General features: G+C 45.6%; 1 long non-coding RNA gene across 4 annotated transcripts; it reads left to right on the top strand.

Annotated features, from left to right (window-relative positions):
- Positions 1–204: 204 nt before the first annotated feature.
- Positions 205–9,991, top strand: LOC131515044 (uncharacterized). 4 transcript variants are annotated; one of them, XR_009263400.1, is made up of 6 exons: positions 205–678; positions 5,385–5,522; positions 7,199–7,281; positions 8,293–8,452; positions 9,308–9,393; positions 9,483–9,991. It is a non-coding gene; the product is annotated as an uncharacterized LOC131515044 (long non-coding RNA). The 4 variants fall into 4 exon arrangements; XR_009263399.1 differs by having other exon boundaries at positions 207–678; positions 8,350–8,452; positions 9,268–9,393; XR_009263397.1 differs by having other exon boundaries at positions 207–678; positions 9,268–9,393.
- The last annotated feature ends 3,183 nt before the right edge of the window (positions 9,992–13,174 follow it).

Below are 13,174 nucleotides of genomic sequence, written 5' to 3'. Positions count from 1 at the left end.
GCTTGGTCGGTCAAGCGTCCGACTTCGGCTCAGGTCATGATCTCACGGTCCGTGAGTTCAAGCCTCGCGTCGGGCTCTGTGCCGACAGCTCAGAGCCTGGAGCCTGCTTCCGATTCTGTGTCTCCCTCTCTCTCTGCTCCTCCCCTGTTCATGCTCTGTCTCTCTCTGTCTCAAAAATAAATAAACGTTAAAAAGAATTAAAAAAAAAAAAGTTATTTATTGGCTCTTTGATGGGTGGGGCCTTGTCTTTCTGTGGTACCTCCCCAGAAAGTCCTGAGCCTACATCTAAAAACAAAGCTTCAGGCTATCCCAGCTCTTCCCAGCTCGCTGTGTGAAAAGCTAACATGGCCTTGAGCACCGGCTAGACTTGGCTGGGAAACCTCCTTCTCCTGCCTGGGGTGTGATTCTAGCCAGCTCAGGAGCCCAGGTGATCCCCATGGTTGGGGACCAAGAAGACGTAGTTTGTGAATCCAGGTTAAGCAGTCACTGGCTGTACCCACGAAAACTCCAGAAAGTGCCGCCATCCTTGAGAGAAATCTGCCTTCAGACTGACCGAGGTGCTGATCGATCCTTTCCGCAAAGGAGCTCTGGGAAGTGGGAAGCTTTTGCCAGAGGACAGACTGCAGAAGGATCCAAGAGTCACCTTTGCTCAGGTTTCTGCTGGAATGAACTCACTCGGTAAGTATTCCCCAAACAAAAGGCACGATAGTCACCTTTTGGCTTTATCATAGGTGTTAACATTTGGCTGCAAATAGGATAAACCATTTGCACCACCCAGGTTCCTGGCTTCCTCAATCGGAGGGGTTCTTGGGGCGGCAGGTGCTGTGAATGGCTCTTCCCGCATGTGCCCGGGCTGCCAAAGGACAAACAGGTGATGCAAGGGCTATAGAAGGTGCAGCACATTAGCTCCGTGCGTGCCGGAGGTGAGCAGTTTCAACAAAGCCAAGGGAGAAAATCTACCTGACGGTAGTACGCCCTCATTAAAGGGATCAGACCTCCAAGGGGAAGTTCGTGGCTGTGGGGGCTTTGGAAGCCCCTCTCAACGAGAAACTTCTGTAAGGATTCTGACCCCATCCTTCACAACTTCTCAAGCAGCTGAGTTCATCAGACTGGCTGAGGCTGAGGACACTCTTTGCAGGAACATTCTCTGGAAGAAGACTCAGGCAGCATGGTGTGAGAACCTGTTTCGGTCTGATGTGTGGCCCCTGTTCTGATGCTTGATGACACTTCTCAACTCCTGAAGAATAAGGGGTGCACCTTCCCCCCCTTTTTGTAAATCACAAATCAACAGGACGTAATAGTTCCAATGCCACTTCTCTTTCTTTCCAAAACTCCAGCTTCTGTCCCTTCCAGAGTTCAGTCCTAAAAGAACACTCAGAAGAAGTATTCAGAAAATATGGATTTAGCACAGAACAAAAGTAGCCCAACTCCACCCCTGGGGAGTCATTAAAAGCAGTAAGCCGACAGCTAATCTACAACATTGACCAGTAACAAGTACCTGTTCTGTAAGTAATCCAGGGAGCCTGAGTTGATGTGTGTGATTTGGGGCAATCACGAGTGCTTTCATTCGGGGAGAAGTTCGTGCTTGTGTCAAGATGAAACCTCACGCCCTCGGAAAATGTAAAGAATGCTGGTGTGTCTTCCTTAGTCTTCTGTAGTTTTCACACCAAGTAAAGACTGGAGACTTTACATGTATTGTTATTATTCTAACTGAAAGCAAACCAGTGCCCTATTTGATAGGTATTACGCCTGGAGTCGTTTTAAAATACCGGGTCATGTCTGGAAATGGATACAAGTTCCTACATGATCACACTTTAAAAAATCACTTAACTGTTTGCTTGGGTTTTCACTAGTGGCAGGGGGAAAGAGAAAACATGATTTAAAAATTTAATCATTACAGACGCTGTGCTTGATGGTGGGGAGGTATGGAAACCATACTCCCAGCCAGTTACACTTTAAACAAAATGTAAATACACATACTTTAAGACTCAGAATCCAGACAAGCATTTACATAGCAATGCACCAGGAATTTAACATATGTTAAAGTAGAGGAAACCCCAGGCCCCAAATGGTGTCACTTAGGCCAAGTTCCCAAACCCCAGGGGCTTAAAACCCCTTCTGACCGCAGTTTCCATCTTGCCCAAGAAACGTGGCCTCAACCGGTCAGTCAGGAAAAATTTTCTTTCCATCAGTGGCAACCAGTCTGTCCCCTGGGTCCTCTCCATCTCCCAAAGAAAGATCAGGGAATCTGTGTGAGAAGATGCCTTGCTTTCCTTCCTAGCAAACTGCCTGGTCTGGAATAATCGTTCCTCACCATCTGTCTCTAAAAACCTTCCATTTTCTACCGTTTCTCAGGACTTCCCTCCACTTCCTAGGTGGGGCGCTGCCTGATTCAGGAATGGCTTGGTAAAGCCAATTCGGTCTTCAAATGTACTGGTTGAATTTCATTATTTAGCACATATGATGAGTGATATGTATTGTCTTTCCTGAAGTGGGGTCCCATTTCCTCCCTTCCTTCCTTCTTTTCCTTCCTTTCTTCCTTCCTCCTTTCTTCCTTTCTTTTCCCCTCCTGCCCTCCCCTCCCCTTTTCTTTCTCTTGTCTCTTTTTGTCACACAAAAAGACGTCATCTCACAAAAATGATCTCTTCTTTTCAAACTAGGCTCTTTTTGGGGGGGGAGGGGGAGGAGGGAGTGGTTACCTTACTTGCTTCTTTCTATCCCCAGGGAACTGTAGGTCTGTTCCCACTCCATCTTTGTGGGTGTAGTTCGAGCAAACAGATTCCTTTCCCCCTCAAACTAAGTGCCTTCTAATTTTTACGAATTATAGGAACTTAAATAAAACTTTAGTAGATTAGCTCATATAAATAAATATAATAAAATTCATATGCCAGATAAATCCATTTGTGTTCTGGAGGGGCTCAGACTTACACAGCAGGTAAGGAGCCTCGAGGCCACACCACCGCATCTGGCCGGCCTGCCTCTTGCAGACCCACAAGCTCTGTGTCCCCCAGTGCCCTTGCAAGCCGCCTGTCTGCTGGGAGGTGCATTCCACACAGTCCTAGCCTAGGGTATTGCTCCCTCGGGAAACAAGACAAAACATCTAACCAAATTAAAGGAAAATCCAAACAATAAGCGAAGGCATTTCCTACCATGGTAGTCTCTTGTAACACTGATCAAAAACTTCTAACATTATCAATCCGTTTCCTCTATTAACAACATGGCTTACTATTTATTTTGTTTCTTTTTTTAAAGCCTACTATTGCGTGTGTGTGTGTGTGTGTGTGTGTGAGAGAGAGAGAGAGAGACTTGGAGTTTTTCTGCTATAAACACTGCTCGTAACTCACATTTTTCTCAATATGACATTGCTTTTTTAACTTTATAGGATCTTGCACTGTGCCTAAGTTTTAATTTTTTCTGCAATCAGTCCTGAAAGCATAAAAATAAAAAATAAGTTGATGTCCTAGAAGGTTGCAAAAATGGCCACAGGTTTTCACTCCTTGTATCCATTCCCTTTGCAATGCAACTTTGCTGCTTCCCCCACCGCCCCGTCAAGAAATTGACCTGTGTCCGCACTCATGACCCACGCTGGCCAATGGAATGCGGTAGAAGTGACCGTGTACGCCATTTGCTCTTTCTTAAAACCCCACCTCCGCCACGTGAAACGTCCAGGCTGGCCCAGTGCTAGATGGGAGGCCGTGGCCTCGTTGCCCCCACCCCTGCCAATATCCAGCCAACCGGTAAACACGCGGGTAAGGTCATGCCGCTCGGTAAGGCCCAGCCCACCTGCCAGTTGACCTCAGTCTCATGAGCGAGCCTGGCTAAGATCAGCCACACCTGGCCCAGATGGACAGAACGGCCCAGATGGACAGAACGGCCCAGATGACCTGCAGACACGTGACTAACAGTAAATGATTGCAGCTTTGCGGCACTAACTTTGGTCTGGGGCCTCAAATACCTGATTCACTTACATTTTCTTTGAGCATGTTTTGTTCTTAACTCTAACCCATATAAAGCCTACTTTTTTTTGCATAGGGTTGAGGTAGTTAAGGGGCTTTTATTTGTTTTAGCTATATGTGTGGCCAGTTTTCTCAACACTATTGAACTTTCTTTCATCACTGATTTGAAATGCCATGGTTTTCATTAACTAAATCCCCACATGCACAAGGGCTTGCTTCTGGACTGGCTAATAGGTTCTGATGTTTTATTTTCTGTGTCTGAGCCAATAACACAATGTTTAATTCCTTAATCTGAGAGTATGACTTGGTATCTGGAATGTTCCTGGGAAATAATGCAGGGGCCCAATTATTAGAAGTAAAGGGAGGGGATGTTATCTTAAATACTTTTGTATTTCCTCTAGAATCCACATAGCTCCTGTGGACATGGTGGTGATTGCAAAAACATTTGGTCTTCTGCATTGCAAATCTGTGGCGTTTAACATACTAGGAATAAATTTGGGAGCCTGTGGTTTGCAGAGGTGATATTTATGGTCCCGATCTCTTTTTGTCTTCACCAGTCTATAAGGTACAAGGTCAGCAAGCTGAGAAAGGCTATATCGTCATGACGGTGGAGGAAGAAGCAGGGAAAAGAAGGAAAAGCAGCAGCAGAAAAGGAGGAGGAAAAAACTAACATCTACCGAGTGTCTACTCTGTTCGTGTCTATACCAAACACTGGACCTGCCTTGCCTTCTTTACAGCTTTGTGAGGTTAGTGCTATTTACATATCCAGTTTTCAGAAGAGAAGGCGAGAGTCCGAGAAGTTATGTAACGAGTTCAAAGCCACCCAGTAAATGAGTCAAAATTCTGAATGAATGTGAATGCAAGGGAAAAAAAACGAACCTGGAAGAAAATCCACTTCATGGTTAGCAGTTGACTGGGATGCCGTGGGATTCTGCAGTCACACGGTGGGCAGTTTTCTGTCTCACAGCCTGGCTGGACCAGTAACCAAGGGAGGAGGCGGGGGCAAGACGTGCTCTGCGATCGGCCTCACGGAGCTGTATTACCCAGCCTGCCCCGCGCCGGTCTCGCCTGCCCCGTTCTCCCAGGACGTTGCACTCTTGCCTAGGATCCAGCTTCTGGATGACTCTCTAGTCCGTACCTTTAAAAAGCGTGGAACCAGATCAATGAAAGAATTTTATACAGAAAAGAATTAATGAGAAATAGGTGACAAGGACGTTTAGAAGGGACAGGAAAAATTCAGTTTTGCCCTTTACTTCCTATTTCCGCTTCTCAGGCCCTCTGTCACCCAGGTGTGCACACGTGGTGGGTGTTGGCCCTATTTGGCTGTGTTCGTTATATTGCAACGGTAAAAAAAAAAAAAAAAAAAAAGGTAAGGGTTGAATTATGAATATCGGGACAGAGGTGATAACCTTTTTTTTGGCCCAATAGAAAAACAGAATAGGACTTCGGAAAAGAGAAGAAAATAGGGGGAAAGCAATAACTTATAAAAAGAAGAATAGAAAGGACAAAAAAAAAAGTGAAATAAATAAAAGTCACAAAGATGGAAAGGATAACACGGAGTTGCCGGTAGGTCCATTAAATAGGAATGGACTGAATTCTAGTAAAAGACTCAAACAAGGCATTTTTCATTTCATTTCATTTATTTTTAAAGATATTTTGAGAGAGGGGCGCCTGGGTGGCTCAGTCGGTGAAGCGTCCGGCTTCAGCTCAGGTCACGATCTTGCGGTCCATGAGTTCGAGCCCCGCGTCGGGCTCTGTGCTGACAGCTCAGAGCCTGGAGCCTGTTTCAGATTCTGTGTCTCCCTCTCTCTCTCTGACCCTCCCCGGTTCATGCTCTGTCTCTCTCTGTCTCAAAAATAAACATTAAAAAAAAATTTTTTTTTTTTTTTTTGAGAGAGAGAGAGTGCATGCACACAAGCAGGGGAGGGGAAGAGAGGGAAACAGAGGCTCTGAAGCAGGCTCTGTGCTGGCAGCAGACTGCCTGATGCCTATGAGGGGCTCGAACTCAATCATGAACGGAGAGATCATGACCTGAACGGAAGTCAGCCAAAGTTTAACCAATGAGCCACCCAGGTGCCCCTAGGCATTTTTCATTTTAAAAGACTACACATAAAGTTAAATGAAAAGAGAAAATCAAGGAATGCATAAGTATATGTAGCAAATATACGACATTCTTATTTGCTTTTTACTTGTACCTGACAAGGTGAAATTAAAGGATCAAGGTCAAAGACAAAGGTTAGGGTATTGGGCTGCAACCTAAGGCAGCAAAGGTGAGCATCTGGACAGATGGGTGCTCTTCTCTTTCTTTCGTCTCCTCCTTTTTTTCCCTTTCTTTTTATTTTTTTAATGACAACAGCTAGTTTTTTGTTGAACATTCACATCTCATAAAAATAATTAAGTACTGTGATGATCCAGGAAGCCAGCTTGAAGTGAGTCGCTTAAAGGTAAAAACAATATTGTTCTGCAGGGTTAAGATTGTGATTAGATTCTTAATTGGATTCTGACTACATCCAGTTAAATTTATGCACAGTAAAATTAAAAATTAAAATTGAGATGTTAGCTACTCTAGGAACAGAAATAGAGTGTAGAGAATACTACCTCTTCCAAACAAGTAGAAGGTAACAAATAAAAAAACTAAAATAAAAGCTCAAGCCAAAAAAAAAAAACAAGAAAAGAGAAAAAAAATGGATGTACAAAATGTAAGATTGTAGGAAAAACACAAATTCATTCATTCAACAATTATATTATCGAGGGCCTACTAGAAACCACATATTGTGAGATATAGCAGTAAACAAAACATAGAAAATATCTGCCTTCGTGAAGCTTCTGTCCTAGTCAGGGGAAACATAATGGCTCAGATAAATGAATAAATCATGCGGCATGTCTTACGATGATAAACACGACAAATAAATGCAATGGATATGTTTAGGGTGGAAGAAAGCTTGTCAAAAATGGCCTCACTGAGAAGGTGGTTTTCAAAAAAAAATATGAGGGAGGTAAAGGATTGAACTATGTGGATATGAGGGGAAGAGCATTCAGACAAGGGAAGTGCAAATATCCTGGGGCTAGCCTGAGCTTGAGGAGGCTACACAGAACAGAGGGGAGGGTAGGAGGAGGTGAGATCAGAGGTGAGGCAGGATCAGATCATTACAGGACCTTTCACTTTGAGTGAAATGGATAGTCTTCAGAGGATTTTTTGAGAAGAGGGAGATGATTTATTTATTTTTTTTTTTTCTTTTTAGGAGGCTCATTCTAGATGCTGCAATGCGAACAGACCACAGGAAGAAACAGCAGACGGTGATTGGGTGGCTCCTGTGTAATCCAGGTGAGGGACCGTGCAAGTCAGAGAGGTGAGGTGGTGGGAAGGGCAGGGGAGTCTGGAGAGATTGCAAAGAGGTTATCCACAGGATTTGCCGACAGATTACAAGTGCGGTGCGCAAGAGATGAGTCGGGGTGGTGTTTATTAGGCACTTGGAACCGTGCAAGCAAATTAAGTTTATAATTGCAATTAACCCTAAATCTGAGATATATACCATTATCATCCCCAAGTGAGCTGGAAGAGTCAGAGTTCCTGGCAGGTCTTTGGCCAGTGCATCACCCTGCGGTGCGCTCTCTCTCTTCCTTCCTTTCAGAGAAACCTCCCGGGTTGCCAAAGCCAGGTTGCCTGTTCCCAAGGCTTTGACCAAACCCAGATGCCCTGGCCCAGAGTGAGTGTGTGTGTTTGGCAAAACTGCCCTGCACTACATAGAAAAGTGAATGCTGCTTAAGAAAAGCCAAATGCAGGGCGCCTGGGTGGCTCAGTCGGTTGAGCGTCCGACTTCGGCTCAGATCACGATCTTGCGGTCTGTGGGTTCGAGCCCCGCGTCGGGCTCTGGGCTGACGGCTCAGAGCCTGGAGCCTGCTTCAGATTCTGTGTCTCCCTCTCTCTCTGCCCCTCCCCCGTTCATGCTCTGTCTCTCTCTGTCTCAAAAATAAATAAACATTAAAGCAATGTTTTAAAGAAAAGCCAAATGTGATCTCTTGGCTTTTAAGCTTGTCTCGCAGAAAATCATCCTGTCACCTTGGAAGAGGTGAAAGTGATGAAGGCAGCAAATGACTTTACTTGGTACCACCTTACAAACGAACAGCCCCATCTTTCACGAATCAATGCACATTTATGATGGAGGAAAAATCACTGGATGGCACATATCTCATGTTTAGGATTGACTGCAATTGTAAATTTACCTGTCATGATTCGAAGGGCATAATAAATGCATTGCAAATATTAGCTGTCATCATGACCAAATAAGTAAAATCTTTAACAGGTTTTTTGTTTTGTTTTTTTTTTTTTGAGAAGCAATGAACTTGGTAAATGTTAGCATTCGTTTGTCGATTGTCTTCTCCTCCATCAAAGAGACAGGGACTGAGACCTGGAAATACATAAAAGCTTAAAGGCTAGGACCCGCCACCGACTGAGAATCCACATAAATGATGCAAAACTCCTCTAAAATTATCATGTGAGTCGGTGAAAGATAAGAAAATAAAAAAAGTTCTGCGACGTTTTCCCAAATCATTATTTTTTAAATGAGGAACACGTGCTCGATACTCAGAATTAAAGTCTAATTTAGCAAAGAAATTAGAACAGCATCATATCATTGGAAATGCTTCTAGAGTTCCTTCCCGATGATGTAGCCTCCTGAGTGGCTTTGCACCTGCCAGTCTGTGAATGTCCCCACCTGCTTAAGTGCTTGGGACCTTCCCTTCCTGGTACCTACGCAAGAGTCTCCTTACCACAGCCAAAGCCTTCCCCATACGAGTTTCTTTCTTATCCCCAGTTCACCGCTTATCCATTAAACAGTGTCCATTCTCAAGCTTCAGCATTGATAAGATTCATGTGAGCAGTCTGTTCAAATGCAGATGCCCGGGCTTCAGCCCCGGACTCCCGATTTAGTAAACAGGTGAACATGGGACTCTGTTTTTTAACAGATGACATTCTCATACACATTGTCCACTGACCGTCCTTGGAGAAACATTCTTTTGAGAATAGTGTGCATCTTGGTGCTCAAAGTGTGAGCCACGGGCCAGCAGCACCTGTAGTGTTTGGGGCTGGTTAGAAATGCAGAATCTGGGGCCCCATCTGAGACCTTCTGAATCAGAATCTGCCTTGTGACAACATCCATAGGCGCTTCACATTCATGTTAAATTTTGAGGAGCACTGATTACATCAGACAAAAGAAATATGTTGGCCGTATGTTTTAGTAAGGGCTTTTTTGTACTTTGACGCTTTAATTTTAAAGTGTTTTTTGTTTTTTTTTTTTTTGAGAAATCATAGACACTGTTGTCCAATCCTCCGATTTGGTTCCCTTCTCCAGAACATGAAGATTTCTTACGGAGATTACTTTATCTTTGCCCTTACAAAATCAGTTTTGAGGAATTTCTGGCTCATCAAGAGAAGCAGGTGCTATTTTAAATCTGTATAATTTTCTCAACCGTGCATAGACAGTTCGTGTAGTTACTAAGTATGTACGTTTGATTTGTTTGCTTCAGCCATGACATTGGGGTCATCCTCCAGACAAATATCTCATCTCGCCTGATGAAATCAGGAAGGTGCTTCTGGTGTCCAAGGGATGAATGTCTCATCTCCTGGGAGGGGACTGAAGTCCTCGGCCAGGGGAAGCCAGAACATCTGTTACAGGCATGATCCAGCCTGCTGGCTGAGCGGAGTCTACGGAGGCACTTAGAATAAAGCCTTGGGTCTTCATCAGAAGACATTGCCGTGGTCACCAAGCCATTTGCAATGGAATCCAGGATGCACTCATAGGGACTAAATACACTTATGAAAAAATGGTTATTAGTATAATAGTGGGTCCAAAAAGCTCACTGTCTCAGGCACTGACTTTCCTTTTGCTCATTTGAAAAAAAAAGATGGGGCACCTGGGTGGCTCAGTCGGTTAAGCGGCCGACTTCGGCTCAGGTCATGACCTCACAGTCCGTGAGTTCGAGCCCCGCGTCGGGCTCTGTGCTGACGGCCCGGAGCCTGCTTCGGATTCTGTGTCTCCCTCCCTCTGCCCCTCCCCCATTCATGCTCTGTCTCTCCCTGTCTCAAAAATAAATAAAGCGTTAAAAAAATTTTTTTTGAAAAAAAAAGTTTTTTTGTTTTTTTTTTTACTCACTGGAAACAGACTGAATATTTCAGGAAGAACAGTTTCACGAACAGAAATTAATTTTGCAGATTCAACAGAGCAGTTCAGATAATGAAAAAGACTGGAAAGACAATGGAAAAGAAGTTTGACTTTTGTTCCCAAAGCACTGTGGGTGCTCCAGCTGGTACTTCTCTTAGAAATAAAACTTGATACTTGGCATTCTGCTTCTCTATCCCGTTTTAAATCCTCTCTCCCACCTGGTGGGCTGTTGGCAAGACCCACAAGGTCATAATCATGAGCAAAGATGGAGGCTACACAGCAGTTGGTGATGTGGGAGTCTTGACCCCCTATTCATGTAGCTTCCTTGAGAAGTCCCCTTCTCTGATCTCAGCTTACCACCTCCATGCTATGACATATTGCTGCTATAAACTTAGGATTTGGTGGACCCAACAATGCCCAGCTATGGTCAAGCACTTGTCTTTTTTTTTTTTTTTAATTATTTTAATGTTTATTTATTTTTGAGAGAGAGAGAGAGAGAGAGAGAGAGAGAGAGACCACAAGCAGGGGAGGGGCAGAGAGGGAGGGATACAAAGAATCCAAAGCAGGCTCCAGGCTCCAAGCTGTCAGCACAGAGCCTGACGCGGGGCTCGAGCCCACGAACCGTGAGATCATGACCTGAGCCAAAGTTGGACACTTAACCGACTGAGCCACCCAGGCAGCCCTCCATTCGCTCTTTTGGACTCGTACGAGTCTTAAATAATTGTAAGCATCGTAAAATGTGTAATTTGTAAGTCAAAATTTCTAAATAATTTTTAAAGATAACTAACTCTGGAAAAAGAGAATATGGAACCAATGTGGACGATCTTGCCCCAGGAGTCCCCAGACCACTAGGCAGGACTTGGGGGAGCCTCCTAATAGCTGTTGAGGGAGGAAACATTTTATTTATTTGATGTTTATTTATTTTTGAGAGAGAGACAGAGCACAAGCAGGGGAGGGGGAGAGAGAGAGGAAGACACAGAATCCGAAGCGGGCTCCAGGCTCTGAGCTGTCAGCAAAGAGCCCAAAGTGAGACTGAAACCCATAAACCGTGAGATCATGACCTGAGCTGAAGTCAGACACTTAATTAATTGAGCCGGGTGCCCGAGGGAGGAAACATTTTAAATTAGTAACAGTCATCCTTATAGCCAACTCATACTCAAAAGCGGTGCCTTATTTCTCAGACTGAAGAAAGCAAATTCCAGGACACTTTTTTCAGTGCTCAGCAGTCCTTCCCATGAACGGCTCACATATCCGGACCCACCACACTCTGTTAGTCCAACAAACAGACGTTCTGAGGCCAGGACATGAGTCACGTGCATGGGGACAGTCTCCCGCCTCAACACTATTAGCTTGTTGGGGCCCAGAATTCGTCCTCGAATGAATGCTGTGGGGGCAGGGGGAGGGTCCTTTGTGCCCAGGCAGCCCCAGTCTTCGCCAGGCACTTACCCCCTCTCTCCTTCCCTCTGGGTTTGCCAAAGCCACAGGTTTATGTTCCTTTGTGTTTCCCCTGCCTATTGTTCAGATCCCTTATGGGATAGGGTCTTGTGCTAAGCCTTAACCTATTTCACCGGAACCCTTGTGTAAGCCATCAGAGTCACGTGGAGGCCTTATGGGAACACAGATTGCTGGGCTACCCCACCCCCAACAATTCTGACTCAATAAGGCTACAATAAGGCCCCGGAATTCGCATGTCTCAAAATTCCCAGCGGAGGCCCTCTACGGTTGGCCCGGAGACCAGCCACACTGGAGAGCCGCGATGAGACTGGCTGTTTGTTCATCCAACAAACACTTCTGGAGGCTCTACGCTGTGTCACCCACTGTACTAGGTGCTCAGGATAAAACAATCAAAAGAGAAATTGAGCTTATATTCTAGCTGGATAGGTGGATGCATAATTATTTAGTTACAGTTGTGATGGGCAAAATTACTAGATATTGTGTCACCGAATAACAAGGGACTTAAGGATATCAGGGAATGCATCCATTTCAACTAAGTTCCAAAGGACACATTTATGTTTTTCACTCATTCATTCATTCGCCATCTTCACTCAAGAAAATAAAATTTCTGGGGCGCCTGGGTGGCTCAGTAGGTTGAGTGTTGGACTTCAGCTCCGGTCATGATCTCACAGGTCTTGGGTTCCAGCCCCGCCTTGGGCTCTGTGCTGACAGCTCGGACGGAGCCTGGATCCTGCTTCAGATTCTGTGTCTCCCTCTCTCTGCCCACCTCCCTCCCCCCGCTGCTTGTGCTCTGTCTCTCTCTCTCAAGAATAAATAAAACATTTAAAACAAAAAAGAAAATTTCTTCATTGAAAAGAACTTGCATGAAATACTCTTAAGCTTTAAACAGTATTGATAAGGGGAAATGATTTTCCCCCGGAACCCAGTTTTGGTTTCAGCTGACATGCTATTAGAAAAAAGGAGTAAAAGGAAGTTGGGGGGAAGGGGTGAGCCGAGAAGGCTTTGGGGCCTTGGGTGCCGTGCGGCTGAACAGTGCTGTGGATCTGGTGTCAGCGCTAGAGGGTGGACGTGTAGGAGTCAGCCCTGGAGGTGGGCTAGTCCCGGCTTCCCTTCCGCAGGTGAGGGAGCTGGATCCCAGGGGGCCCCAAGACTCACCCAGCACAGCCAGTGTCGGAGCTGTGACCCCAGGCCTGCCCTGCAGGACTCTTTGCCCCAGCTGCCTCTGCATGGCAGGGCATGCCATTGGAAGCAGGGCAGGTACAGATGGGCACCAGGTGGGAAACCCCACCAGAGCTGAGATGGGCTGGGCTACAAGTATATGAAGGACCAGAGAGTCCTTGAAGGCAGGGCCAGTGAGAGGGTGGGGCCAAGCAAAAGGGTGGGGCCATTGAGAGGGTGGGGCCAGGGAAGGGGTGGGGCCATTGAGAGGTTGTGGCCAGGGAAGGGGTGGGGCCATTGAGAGGTGGGGCCAGGGAAGGGGTGGGGCCATTGAGAGGGTGGGGCCAGGGAAGGGGTGGGGCCATTGAGAGGGTGGGCCAGTGAGAGGGTGGGGCCAGGAAGCACTTTGTCTTAAAATGTATGGTGAACCAGGGAATAGTTTTA

This window comes from Neofelis nebulosa, chromosome 6 (genome assembly GCF_028018385.1).
Source record: "Neofelis nebulosa isolate mNeoNeb1 chromosome 6, mNeoNeb1.pri, whole genome shotgun sequence".
Classification (NCBI taxonomy): Eukaryota; Metazoa; Chordata; class Mammalia; order Carnivora; family Felidae; genus Neofelis; species Neofelis nebulosa.
The sequence above is the reverse complement of the archived record's forward strand: the minus strand, read 5'-3'. Positions and strand labels throughout refer to the sequence as shown.